Below are 13141 nucleotides of genomic sequence, written 5' to 3'. Positions count from 1 at the left end.
CACAACCTAGACAGATACTGCTCCCTCATCATTTGACTGGAAATAGAATCCATCTGGATAGAAACACTGAAAGCCAAGCTAGGGGTTATGTATAGAGATTTGTGTCACTGAGACCAACCTGATCTAAAAATAATTTACCATGTATTTACCATATTTCAGGCCCATTGACTAGACAAGCTCAAATCCACTGTTTCTGGGACCAAAATACTGATTGGGACCAAAATACTGACGTACACAGTAACTACATTCTTTAACAAAGCAAGATTATATTTCACCTTCCATCCCCATGTCTTGCATCATCACTTTCTCCATCTCAGTCCACTGGATAAAGGATTCCAAGGCTTTTATTGTTCAGCATGAGGACTTTTCTCCACTGAAATTATGAAGATCTGCAGTTTTAATAAGTTATATGTTAAAGCAGAAACCTGAAGCTAATGAATTGCAGAACAGTGGCTGGTAGTAGGGACCTTCCATAAGTTGCCCAGTTATAGTAACAGGCTGGGTAACAACGAATGAATTATTCCAACATAACGTAAACCAGCATAATTGTTTTCCTGCAATTTTTATATCGAATATCCCTTGTTTTTAAAAACACATTCTTCTTTCCTTTACCATATTCTCCGGTTGAGGAAAAGCTTGATCTGTAGCTAATCATTTTATGGTATACACTGGAAAAAAAGGCACACACTGATTAAAGATGAATCAAGCTGTGTTTGTTCCCTTGCTGGCCTTTAGGATAGAGACTTGCAGAAGGACTTACTCATGGATAAGGTCAGTGGTGGTGTCTTTCAGTGCAGGTAGACTGCTACAAATCCTGAGCTGATGTACCTCAGACAAGCTCTGATTTGGGTCTCATCTATGTTATAAAACTAACAGTGGCAACACAGCACATTTGGAGAGAAAAATGTGTTTCCTGATAGCACAGCACCAGCACTTCCTCACACAGGTAAGATGTAGCAACACTGCGCTGTGTTAGCAAAAGGGATTTTGCTGCACAGCTCTTTCAGTTAGTGCATGAATTTGTGTTGTTTTTGTTGTTGTTGTGTGGGGTTTTTGTGTGTTGTTGTTGTTTTCCATCCTGTTAACTCATGATAAACGGATGAAAAAAAGGATAACTGTATTTGAGACCTGGTCTTTCACTGAAGTTCTTTGCCCCAGTTCTGGGCAAGGTTATGTATTCTCTCTATATAAAACAGCTTACAGTAGTTTTGACTTTTTAAAGTGAGGATTTGAACAAGAGCATCTTTATAGTGCCTTATTTATAATCACAAATATTCTCAGCAAAGATAGTTAAGGAAGAAAAAGGAAGGTTCACTCACATTAATTTGTACTTGAATAATATTTGGGGTGAAATCTTAACTAAAAATCAAACAACAGAGGGGTAAAAGAAGTCTTTCAGTTTGCCCTCTTTAAGGGACATGGGTTAAAAGGATATGACTGTTGTAGTGGAAAGGCTTCCCCCATTTCTCGCTCTAGCAGCTTGTAAAAGTTGTGGACTGGGGTTTACTTTATTTTATTTTATTTTATTTATTGCCTTATTTTCACAGGCTTGGCTGAGCACAGAGCCTTCAAGTGTTCCAACAGTACATGATCACTCACAGAGGCCATGGACTGTGGCCCCTTAGGAGTCCCAGTGATGCACTTCACATCCACAGATAGCCTCAGTCCAGGGCATCTGGTCCCCTCTAAGCAGCAAGGCCTGGCCTGGGACAATGAATACAGTGCCAAGTTCTGTACTTTGACCACAACAGCTGCAGGCAGTGCTACAGGTTTGGGGCAGAGCGCCTGGAAGATTCTGTAGAAGAAACAGACCAGGGGATGTTGGTCCATCTTCAGCTGAACATGAGCCAGCAGTGTGTCCAGGTGGTGAAGAAAGCCAGTGGTATCCTGGTTTGTATCAGAAATGACATTGCCAGCAGGAGCAAGGAAGTGATCATTCCTCTGTACTCAATAGTTGTGAGGCCACACCTTGAGTACCGTGTTCAATTTTGGGACCCTCACTACAAGAAAGACACTGATGCCCTGGAGCATGTCCAGAGAAGGGCAATAAATCTGTGAAAGGCCTGGAGCACAAGTCCTATGGGGAGTAGCTGAGGGAACTGGGATTGTTCAGTCTAGAGAAGAGGAGGCTCAGGGCAGACCTTATCACTCTCTACAAATACCTGAAAGGAGGTTGTGGTGAGAGGGGGTTTGCCTCTTCTACCACGTAACTAGAGGTAGGATTAGAGGGTATGGCCTCAAGTTGTTCCAGGTTAGATTCAAATTGGACTTCAGGAAAAATTTATTCTCCAAAAGACTGCTTAGGCACTGGAGCTGGCTGCTCAGGGAGGTGGTTGAGTCATTGTTTCTGGAGGTGTTCAAGAAATGTTTAAATGTTGTACTAGGGGACATGGTTTATTGGAAAAATATTGGTGATAGATGGGTAGTAGGAGTGGATGATCTTGGAGGTCTTTTCCAACCTTGGTAACTTTAAGATTCTGTGATTTAGGAACATATGTTCTTGACTACAACTTGGGACTATGCAGTGTTATGACATGAGAAGAACTCTGCAAACCATACAAAATCTGAATTTTGGATAATGTTTTCCTCCCTCCTGCATCTTCCCTTAATTCAATAAATTTGAACATGTACACAAACACACAGACCCCATTCAGTTCCACTGTGTTGCATTTAGGCTCCTGATATATACATTTTCTATCACCTAGAAGTGTTCAGCCTGCAACATGGGAGCCATCATGAGCTAAAATTAAACTTAAAACTACATCAAAGTTATTTCTAAATAAGACTTCATACAGGTTGGAAGATACCAGTTATCTAGCCCAACCATCAATTTACCATCACCGTTTCTTCCATCATGTGAGAACTGATTTTTTTCTGATTGTTATCCCAGCAGCATTAGGAATGTTTAACGTGAAGGGACTTCAGAAATTATTGCAGTGGTCATTAATGCTACCTCCAACACACAGCTGCTTCCAGAAAATCATGATGCCTTCTGTCTTCATGTTTTTATAGTTACCAAAGAACTTATAAAATTGTAATTAGCCAAATAATTTTTAAGAGGCAAACATTTTTGATACTGGGATAAAATTCATTCAGTGGATTTTTTAAAAATCCTTTTTACTATGGCAAAAGACTTTACTGTTTCTCGTGTTGTGCCATACTCATATCTGGGAGATACTGGATCTACCTGAAAGATACTTAAATGCTGAAGTTAGGCAAGCAAAGTAGGTTACTAAGAAATGCAGGGTTTTTGTATATAATATTATAAACAGTAGAGAAAAAATGTTGTTATGCCTAGAAAAACTAGAAAAAAATCAAAAATAATCCATGCATTATTAAATACCATAAATTGTGTGTTATGCTATTTCCTCTTTTCCTGCAATGAACTGGTTAAAGCATGATCTGGATTCTTCTTTTTACTGACTTTTCAGCACATGGTACACTATCAAACAAAGTCTCTCTGTGATTGAGGTGTGTCCTGCAAGCAGTCTACCGTTGACAAGGTTGATCAGTGTTGCCTGCTTTACAGACTGGAGCCTAATGGGTCTCAGCCACAACAAATGCAACATAGACACAAAGAGATGTAATTCAGGTGTGGACTGAGTGGCCATTTGTGCAAGGAAACTTGTGAAACTTGTGAAAGAAAGTTCCTACAAAGATCAGGGTTTCAAGGGTAGAACTTGGCAGGCAGGAACAGGAAGAAAACCCCAAGAGTAGGAGCAAGCAAGAACAGGTTAAAAAACCAAGTGTGGGAAAATGAGACATGGGAATCTAACAGTGTATGGTCAGAAGAGTATGGCCACAGAGATTCAGATAAGAGGTGAAAAGGCTTTACCAACTTGTTTGTGCAGAAACTGAGAGGAATGTCTGCCATCCCGAGACAGTGTCACTTTCCATCTGTTGTGTATTCTGGATGGTTTTAAACTCCTTGAAGTTTTCCAGCTTTTCACAGGAAATGATTCTGGGATTTTCCTTGGGGGGTGTTGGAGGGGGAAGGGGTCCTTTTTCATTTAACATTTTTAGTATTCAAATTAGAAGACTTTCAACATCCTGGGGTGAGACTCAAAAGACTTTCCCTAGGAAGCCTGGGAGCATATCAGAAATCAATGGCATGGAGGATGGAAAAAGTTTCAAAAATGTGAGACTGGCAGGAAATACTGGCACATTTCTGTTTGATATTTAGTTTCTTGGCATGCAGAGGCTCTTTTAGCGCCAATGGAAAATCCTTTAGTGCCAAGCCACTCTCAGATAAATCTGCACAAAACTACACTATGAATTGGCATGTAAATTTTGAGATTAAGGTTTAACCCTTGCCAAAGCATGTATTTTTGGATTCCAGTGTCTCTCAAGTAAATTAGGCAACACTATAATTCAGAAATGCTACATGTCTGCTTTGAAGTTGAAGCATCTGAGCTCAGTCACACCAAATGAATGGGGAAGAGTGAGGACACCTGACACAGAGGGGAAAAAAAAAATCAAGCAAGCATCTGAATTATATGCCCATTTTTGTGATGTAAATTGTAGCTTGTCAGCCTCTACAAACTAGATCTAATCTCCAGGGATAATTAAGAGTCCTTCTACGAGAATAGAGGTGAACGTCATGTGAATGGGAATGTAGAGAGTAGAAGACACATAGGAACATCTTGCATCTATTTTTGCTAATGTATTTTAAAGCCCCTTAGCTCTCCTTATTATCTATGCTTGTGCTATATCACAGACTTTAAAATCCAATCTTCCAACTGAACAGGTTGTACAATCCTTAAGGAAAAAAATACCCCTATATTGAAAAGAATGACCCTTATGTCAGATTACATGGGTTTCAGTTCAGCCCATAAGCTGTTCTCTGACTAAGGGTCTCAGATCAGCAGTGCTCTCTGTAGCAGCCTGGGGACAGTCCCTGGAGCTCCAGGTACGTAGACATTGAACTTAACTGTATGAAGGTTAAATATAATAAAGATGGTCATCCATATAATATTTTTGAATTACACAAAAAGATCTTATGGTCAGAGGCCTGATAAGTCTATCACAATAAGCAGGATCTTAGTTGTTGGAGAAAGAGCTATGGTGGAGACCAGGAGCTAAAGTCGAAAAGCACAAAGAAAGATCTAAAGGGCAAGACAGATTAGGATGCTAACAGAATTGGAGGGGTATTAAGCTGTGCGGCTGAGATCAATAAGAGAAGAAATCCAGGAGCTGGATTCTACGCCCATTTCCATTTATTTCTTCTTTCTCATTCATTGGCATTTTTGCAGAACATTTCACAGAAATAAACTGTTCTTTGCATCCTCTTCCTTACGACTTTCCAAAACTTCACACCTTCTGAAAGAGATCTCTGCTATCAGTGTTCTTACAAGAGCCCACTGCCACCTTTGGGCAGGTGATGAATATCTGCCTTTGATGTGTCACTGGGTGAACTGGAATTCTTAAAATGCACAAGGTACTTTTCCCGTGGCTCTATGAAGACAATGCTAGCTGTCACAAAGAAATGAAAGGTATGAGAACACAGATTAACCAAAATATTCCTGCTGTTGTTGTTTTCACATGGAGATTAATTAGTATGTTTTTAAAAGGCTACGATGTACAAACCCAGTTACATGTATTCCATAACACCATTATTATGTCTCATCACAAAAAAAAAAAAAAATACTTTAAAAGTTTCTCTCTCAAAAACAATTTTTTTTTTTTTGAGCAGTAAAGCAAGAACTTTAAACCTCAGCTCTGTTACCTAAGACAATGCCAAGCTTTGCTAAAAGCCGTAGTTATACAAGGTCTTCCAGAGGAAAGAAATAGAACAATGTTAACTTTTAACCAAACATTTACACACCCTATTCAGTAAGGTGCAACAGGCCTTGTTTATGCCACTTCTTACTTCTGGTGCTATTTCTTTGACATAAAAAAATTTGTTTCAGAGTTGTAATGAGAACTTAACACAAAATCTCTAGCCCAATATTTGTAGGTCTAACTCACCCACTGACAGTGTCAAATTCTAGATTATTCTTACTGCCCCAATGTAGAATGGCTTGAAATCATGGGCCAGTGAAAAGGGGAACATGAGCTGTCACCTCAGCTTTCCAGCATTTATCTAATTCACTTGCATCCTTGTCAATAGAAATAGGTTGTTGTTAACTCAAAGGAATTGCTTGAAGCCTCTTTCTTAGATACACCGTTCATGGTATTCAAACAAATTTACCAAAAATGTATTGGGGGAGAACGCTGTTTTATATATTTTCAGATCAAAGACCTCATTAGTTAAAGTACTATCAGGTTGCCTTTTATCTTCAGAGCTGGCAAGCGCAGGAATACATGTTGCAAATAAAACCAGCCTTCCAAAATGTCATATTGATTATGCATTCAGAACTCAGCTACTTGACTCAGCTAGATGACAAATATTACAAGTCCACTACATGGTATAACTGTTGTCACTTGAGATGCTGGGCAGAAGCCTTTCTTACACATATTGCAGAATTAGCCATATTATAAAATATGTATCTGGTGACAGTATTTCCTAACCTATTAACTATGCTAATCTACTTTGGTGGTTGATAAAATGTGGTGAAGACTGGCATCCAGCTGATAGCTTTTTATTGCATAATTTATGTTCTGTAACTTGCTCCATTATTTTTTTCCTATACTTCAATAATGATGGCAGCCTATGACTGCCCAGGTCTAGGAACCTAGAAAAAAAATGGCAGTAGATGATTAAAGACATTTTGTGTGTGCAGGAACTTCTTCAGTATTGTGAGATGCTTCCCAGTGTGTGCTGCTCCAATGTTAATGAGGAGCTGAGCCATAATGCATGTCAAATTGTAGCTGATAATGGGCAGAGATTTATTTCCACAGACTTCACTGGATTTTCTCTCTCAGGAAAATATTTAGTGTATATTTTTGTTAGTATGCTATTCTCAGAAGAACAGGGAAATTGAGACTAGTTAATGTCTCTTGAAAGAATGCTTTCAACTGCAGAGAATGGAGGGGAAAAGCCATGGAAGTAATTTGCCACTGAATTTCTTCATAATTACAGGCTTACGACACATGCAAAAACAATGAGTCTCCTTTTGAAATTTTACGTGGGTGAAAGGTGAAAACCAAGCTGAATTGGGTCACTTGTTTATTCTTCTGATGATGACAAGCTCAAATACATAACAATCAAGAGAAGCCAAGAGCCACACTGACAGAGATGTCAACTAACACAACCAAATCACAGAAAAGTCAAAAATGATTCAGTCATTCTTGTTCAGAAATAGTTTCCACAGATATTGGTAGTTCTAGTAAAAATTTATAAAAAATAAATACATACTTAAGCATGTTTGTTTATGTTCATCTAGCTGGTGTCTATATCATAGAATTATAAAATCATAGAATGGGCTGGGTTGATAAGGACCACAATGATCATCTAGTTTCAACCCCCCTCCTACGTGCAGGGTCACCAACCACCAGACCAGGCTGCCCAGAGCCACATCCAGCCTGATCTTGAATGCCTCCAGGGATGGGGCATTCACAACCTCCTTGGGCAACCTGTTCCAGTGCGTCACTAACCTCTGAGTGAAAAACTTCCTCCTAATGTCTAACCTAAACCTCCCCTGTCTCAGTCTAAAAGCATTCCCCTTGTCCTATCACTATCCACCTTCGTAAAAAGCTGTTCCCCTTCCTGTTCAGTATCATCACTCATATTTCTTCCTTATTGTATACCTTGTCTACTTAAATACACAGTGACTTGGAAAGCTGGTTAGAAGTTAATGTTTGGTAATACAAGAAGAAATAATGTCTTCTGATATAGGAATAAGTTTTTGAGGAAGTTATTACAAGGTACACAACTGACTTCTTGATTCACTCATGTTCTTTACGACATATGGATAGGAAAATTTCAGTTTAAATTAGAATATGTATCAAAGAATTGGTGAAGGAGCCGTTATGCTAACTCTGATGTCTTGCACAGACTGAAGAGTATTAGAGAAATATCCCATGTTTGGGTTTCTTCATGAATATAAGTATGCTATGGATAGGACATCCTCTTCTGAAGAAAGAGAATCATAAAATTTGAGACAAAAAGACACACCATTGTTTCTAGGACTCCATACGTTATCTCTTGTTCAAGCACCACAGTCAGGCAGACTTTATCCTCCAAATAAGCATGAAAGAAGTGGGAACACATTTTCTTCAGCAGATGAACACATCACTAAAGCATTGGTTCAAAGGGCTATTTCTATGCTGCTAATAAAACTGGGCCGGGAATAAAAATTGAGCGTTAGACTACTGGTTGTCCATGTCACTTAATTATCAACATGCTCTCTAGTATCATTGTGCCAGCTAGCCCTCTCAGGCAAAAGTGTGAGGGATAAACAAGGCTCTTCCTTATTAGATGTTGTGGACAAAACACATCAGACTCCCTCCAGCCGTTAGGGTCCCCAGGCTTATCCCAGAAAACTTTGTCTTTTAACCACTCTTAACACACTTGGGCTCACAACACATCATTATCTTCGTGCTTTGGAAGTACTTATCTAACAATAGCAGCATGTCATTTCAGACACAGCTAATTTTTAAAGTTAATATTTACTTCACTAGAAAATGAAATATCTGAACTTGCACGGCCTATGATCATTTAAATATACCTCTAAGGAATGGTCAAGTCAATGACAACTATACTGACTACTCGCATCTTTTGTCTCCAGTTCAGATTCCGTTACTTTGAAGAGCACTAGGTATGTGACTTTAAAAATACTGAGGAATAATCAACTCTTCTTCCATTGGAAAGGTGGTTTGGACATACAGTGCCACAAAGAAGAACAAAGCCTGGCTGCCCAGGTCTAAAGTGAATGCAAGCTTCCTACAATAAAATGTTTAGGTCACAAGTGGTTTAAGTGCCTTCTTCTGTTTTCCCTTTGGTAAAAAATATTCAAGTGTGATAAGGCAGAAAATAAACTTAGCTAGGCTCAGAAAGATTTCAACTGTAGGTATCTCTTGAAGATGAAAATGAAGCTTTTACCACCTTTTATTCAGTGAAGACTCCATATAGCCAATGGGGAGAGATCTCTGAAGGCCTCTGTGGAAATCCTCTACACTTGAATTAGTCTCGCTGATTCTTCAGTGAAAGTCAGTGAAAATCTATTAGTTACACTGCAGAACAGAGAAATTCAACAAAATTCAGACATATTCAGCATTACATTAAGAGCCTGGGAAGCCAAACGTGTAAGAACTTCCTTTTTCTTGTTAAAAAGGTAATATAGGTAGCCCTGTAATAATAATTATGGGTAAGACTACTTCACAAGAGAAATTTACAGGTGATCAACTCAAAGAACTCATCATCATTACTAAATACAAAAGAACACCAAAATGATGTATCTGTTATGAATCAGTGAATTAGTATTTCCTTCTATATAAAATGTAATAACAGCACACCAAGTTTGTCACGGTTAACAAAATGATCTCGCAGGGTTCTTTCATCTCTAATTTTAAAAAGTCAATTATCTGCTTTCACAAGATGCTTTCTTGGCACGAGCCAATAATTACAATGATGAACATACACTTTTTACTTACAGTGGTTTTGGTTTTTTTTTTGTAATTTACATATATAACATTTTTCATAGTATTAATAGTATTCAGAGGTATGCTGAAAAGGCAATTCGAAGCATGTCCAGATTTGTCTGTAAGCATGTGGAGTGCCAATTCACATAGGATGATTATCAGTAGCTTAAGTGGTTTTTATCATAATGGCATTTAAGCCTAGTTTCATGTGCCATCGGGTTATTCTAAAAATTCCTTGCCTAAGATGACAGATCACTTCTTGGGAGTTTTTCAGCTATTCGATTGAGAGCTACTCATCTTGCCCAAAAGCCCTGCAGCTGTTCTAAAAGAAAACTTAAAGGCCAGGGTATTATAAATATCAGGAATAGTCTTGTAATGATTAGATTTAAGATGCATTTGTTTACTTGTTGGGATTTGCTACATTCCCTAAAATATAGTTCTTCCAACCAAAATAGGAATTCATTTAAATAGCAGCTCAAAAAGAAAAGAACACAATTCTCTTCTTTCATATGTTTGTTTTTCATTTTGCAATACAAAATATGAAATGAGGCCTGAAGCACAAAGATTAAACATCTAACAATAACAAAAGCATTGTTTTTGTCAGTATATCATTTCTTATTTCTTCTGATTCCACTGCTATTTTCTCATAGCAGTATTCCTTTTTCTGTGCACAGACACCTATACCAGTAGGTTGACTTTTTCAGCTATGGAAAAAAAGTGATATAAATTTTAAGTACATTCCTGTTACAATTTGCTTTATCTTCCAATACACACATACACACACTGGTTTGGCAGTAAGATGACCAAAACGGCATGCAGAGAAATCCCTTTTTCCAGAAAAGCTGTAAACCACTGTACCCACAGTAATTGTGGGTTTGCAAGCCAAACATGTCCCAAGAATTGACCTAATCAGGGCCTAAAGGAAAGAGCAAATGTTCTTTTTGCATACACAACTCCCTCTTCTGCAGCTGTTCTAGACATACCCTTGCACATCTCAGAACAATAACACATCATCCTTGAGGCAAATGTTGTTTATCTACTAAAAAAGAAAACTGGGAGCCTATGGCTGTGCTTATGCACAACTGTTAACTGTTGAGTTCACAGCACAGTTGATGATATGGAACCAGACTTAGATCCCAGAATGTGTGTTAAGAGACTGAGAATAAAATTTCTTGGACAGAAAATTGTTGTAAGGTATCGTGTTCATAATTACATCAAAGATGTTGAAATATGGAGGCAAAGATAGTACTTAAACTGGTAATGCCATGAGGCAATTCTGACAGCAAGTTCAACACTATGACCTCAGTTATTTAAGACAGGAGATATATACATTCAAAGATGTAAATCACAGGATGAAAACAGAAGATAAAATTCATTTTTCCACATGGATCTGTTTATGATTTTTCAGAACAGACTTTCTACTAAGTCTGCCATTTGTCTCACTAGATGTGAATAACAAGATTAAAACTTCAAGAACTCTGTCCTCAGCCAGAATGTATTTGAGTACAAGAGTTGAGGCTTGGGCCTAAACTATTCAAAAGCCCATTTGTGTTTTAAAAATTCAAACAATTTTAATATTTTAATGTTCCCCCTCGGGTTATTGAGAAAAATCAGGTTTAATACTTACCAACCATCTGATTTATATAAATATCTTATAAATTTTAATACTGGTGCCTTTGCACACTTAAGAGCCACATGGGATATGAGAACAGGGAAAAGTTGCATGGAAAGTCAGCGGGAAAAGATCTGGTTTCTTAGTTATAACGCAATAAAGGGCATGCATTTACAATTACATATTTTAATATTTCACATAACTTATACTGGATGCTGCAGAAAATGAGTAGGTTGGTTCTGAGCTTTGCATATGCTTGATGATTGTAACAAATCCAGGTGGGGGGCCTGAGCTCTGTTCTCAGGCGCTGTGTGGTCAAGTGTGCATGCTGGAGATGGAGGAAAGCTTACCTTTCTGAACTCTGACTCTGTGACCACTCCTGCTTTGCATATTATTAATCTCTCCCGCCTGTAGGATTTGCCATTGGGGAAGATGAGAGGGACACACATCAGATTAATGGTGATGATTTGCTCTGCGACACTGGAAAGATAGAGGTCCCTCAGTAAAAGTGGGCTGCTACTTCTTCAAGGTGCATTGCACTGTTGGATGAGACATTTATATAATATAGAACAGGAAATGTTCTATCACAAATGTCTAAACCTCATTTATTAACTATGTTGATGATTTGGGATTAATTTATGAAAAAACATTGTATTTCTATTTTGAAATGACTGTTACATAGAAAGTTTCATCTTTAAATGAATTCTCTCCAAGTCACAGCTGTAGAGGTTGTTTTGTTTGGAAGTGGTCCTCAGGTTTCGGGTTGGTATGGTTTTGTTCAGAACTCTGGAGAAGTTTAAAGGTGAGTTAGTATTGGAACTTTAAACATATTCGTTTAACTGAGTGAAAGCAGTGGTGAGCAGCGATGTATATTTAGGTTTTGCCTAGAACCTATTGATATTCCCTGTGTAGAGAGTTGATGTGAGTTTAATGTGCTGGGTTAGTTCCTGTTAAATCTTCAAAATAAACTGCTGGCTGAGGAACACAAGAGAGATGCTCTCAGGATGGAGGCAAGTGGAAGCAAAGAGCAGGACAAGGTGAAAACATATGGGACAGAGCTCCCCAGCAACCATCCTGCATGAATTCCTGAGGAACACAGGATGGTGATTACTCCTTGTGCTGCTCTGGACTTGTAGAAGTGAGTGGGAACTCACTGAGGAGCTTTGGGCTGGGCCCCAGTACAGTCGTCCAGCAGACTGGGCATGCTGAAGTCAGACAGTGATGAGCTACAGGTAGGGCTTGAGCTGAGGAATGAACTCAAATACTGTTATCTGATGTGACCATTTGCTGTATTGTATCATTTTTTTGTGTGTGTGTAAGGATCTTATTTCCAGAGTTAGCCATGTTATCCATGTTATTTTATGCTTTGTGAGCTGAGGGCTTAGTTTAGGGCCCCATGCTGAAAGCTGCCATTGACCAAGAATAAAAAGGCGAATCAGCCTTAAAATGCCGAAGGCCACAAGATGTGATGGAAGTCAAATCCCATGGCAGCAGTCAGACCCTGGCTATGTTCAGACCAACACGGGGCCCTTTGTCACTTTGGAAACTAAATGCATTTAAAGTAAGCCAAAAGAAACCATCTCTTATCATGGAAAATGAGTATCCCCAGATGGTGCCATAGTGATACAGCTATACCGGAGCCTCGACATACGGATAACTTGCAAAGCCTTCCCGTGCTGACAAGCCCCAAGCTTAGCTCTCTCTCTGGAGCAATTCTGGCTGGAGGGACATGGAGAGCTGGAGAAAAGGCAGCTGTGTTTGCAGTCACTGTGTTCTTCCAGTTATCTGAAACATGGTCCTTGTCAGGCTGCCTGGCTCCATGGGAGTTGGTAGGTGACCAGGGGAAAAGTCTTGCAGGAGCCACAGATAAAAGAAAAATAATCACAGAATCATGAAAAATGAAAAAAGATCTTCAAACAACATTTAATTTGCTCTCCTTTTTCCCTTAAAAAGGCAGAATAGGATTATAACCTACTCATGATAGATGTTTCTTAGGGTTCCTAAAGA

Source organism: Phasianus colchicus, chromosome 4 (assembly GCF_987193195.1).
Source record: "Phasianus colchicus chromosome 4, bPhaCol1.hap1.1, whole genome shotgun sequence".
Classification (NCBI taxonomy): Eukaryota; Metazoa; Chordata; class Aves; order Galliformes; family Phasianidae; genus Phasianus; species Phasianus colchicus.
Note: the sequence above shows the minus strand (reverse complement) of the source record.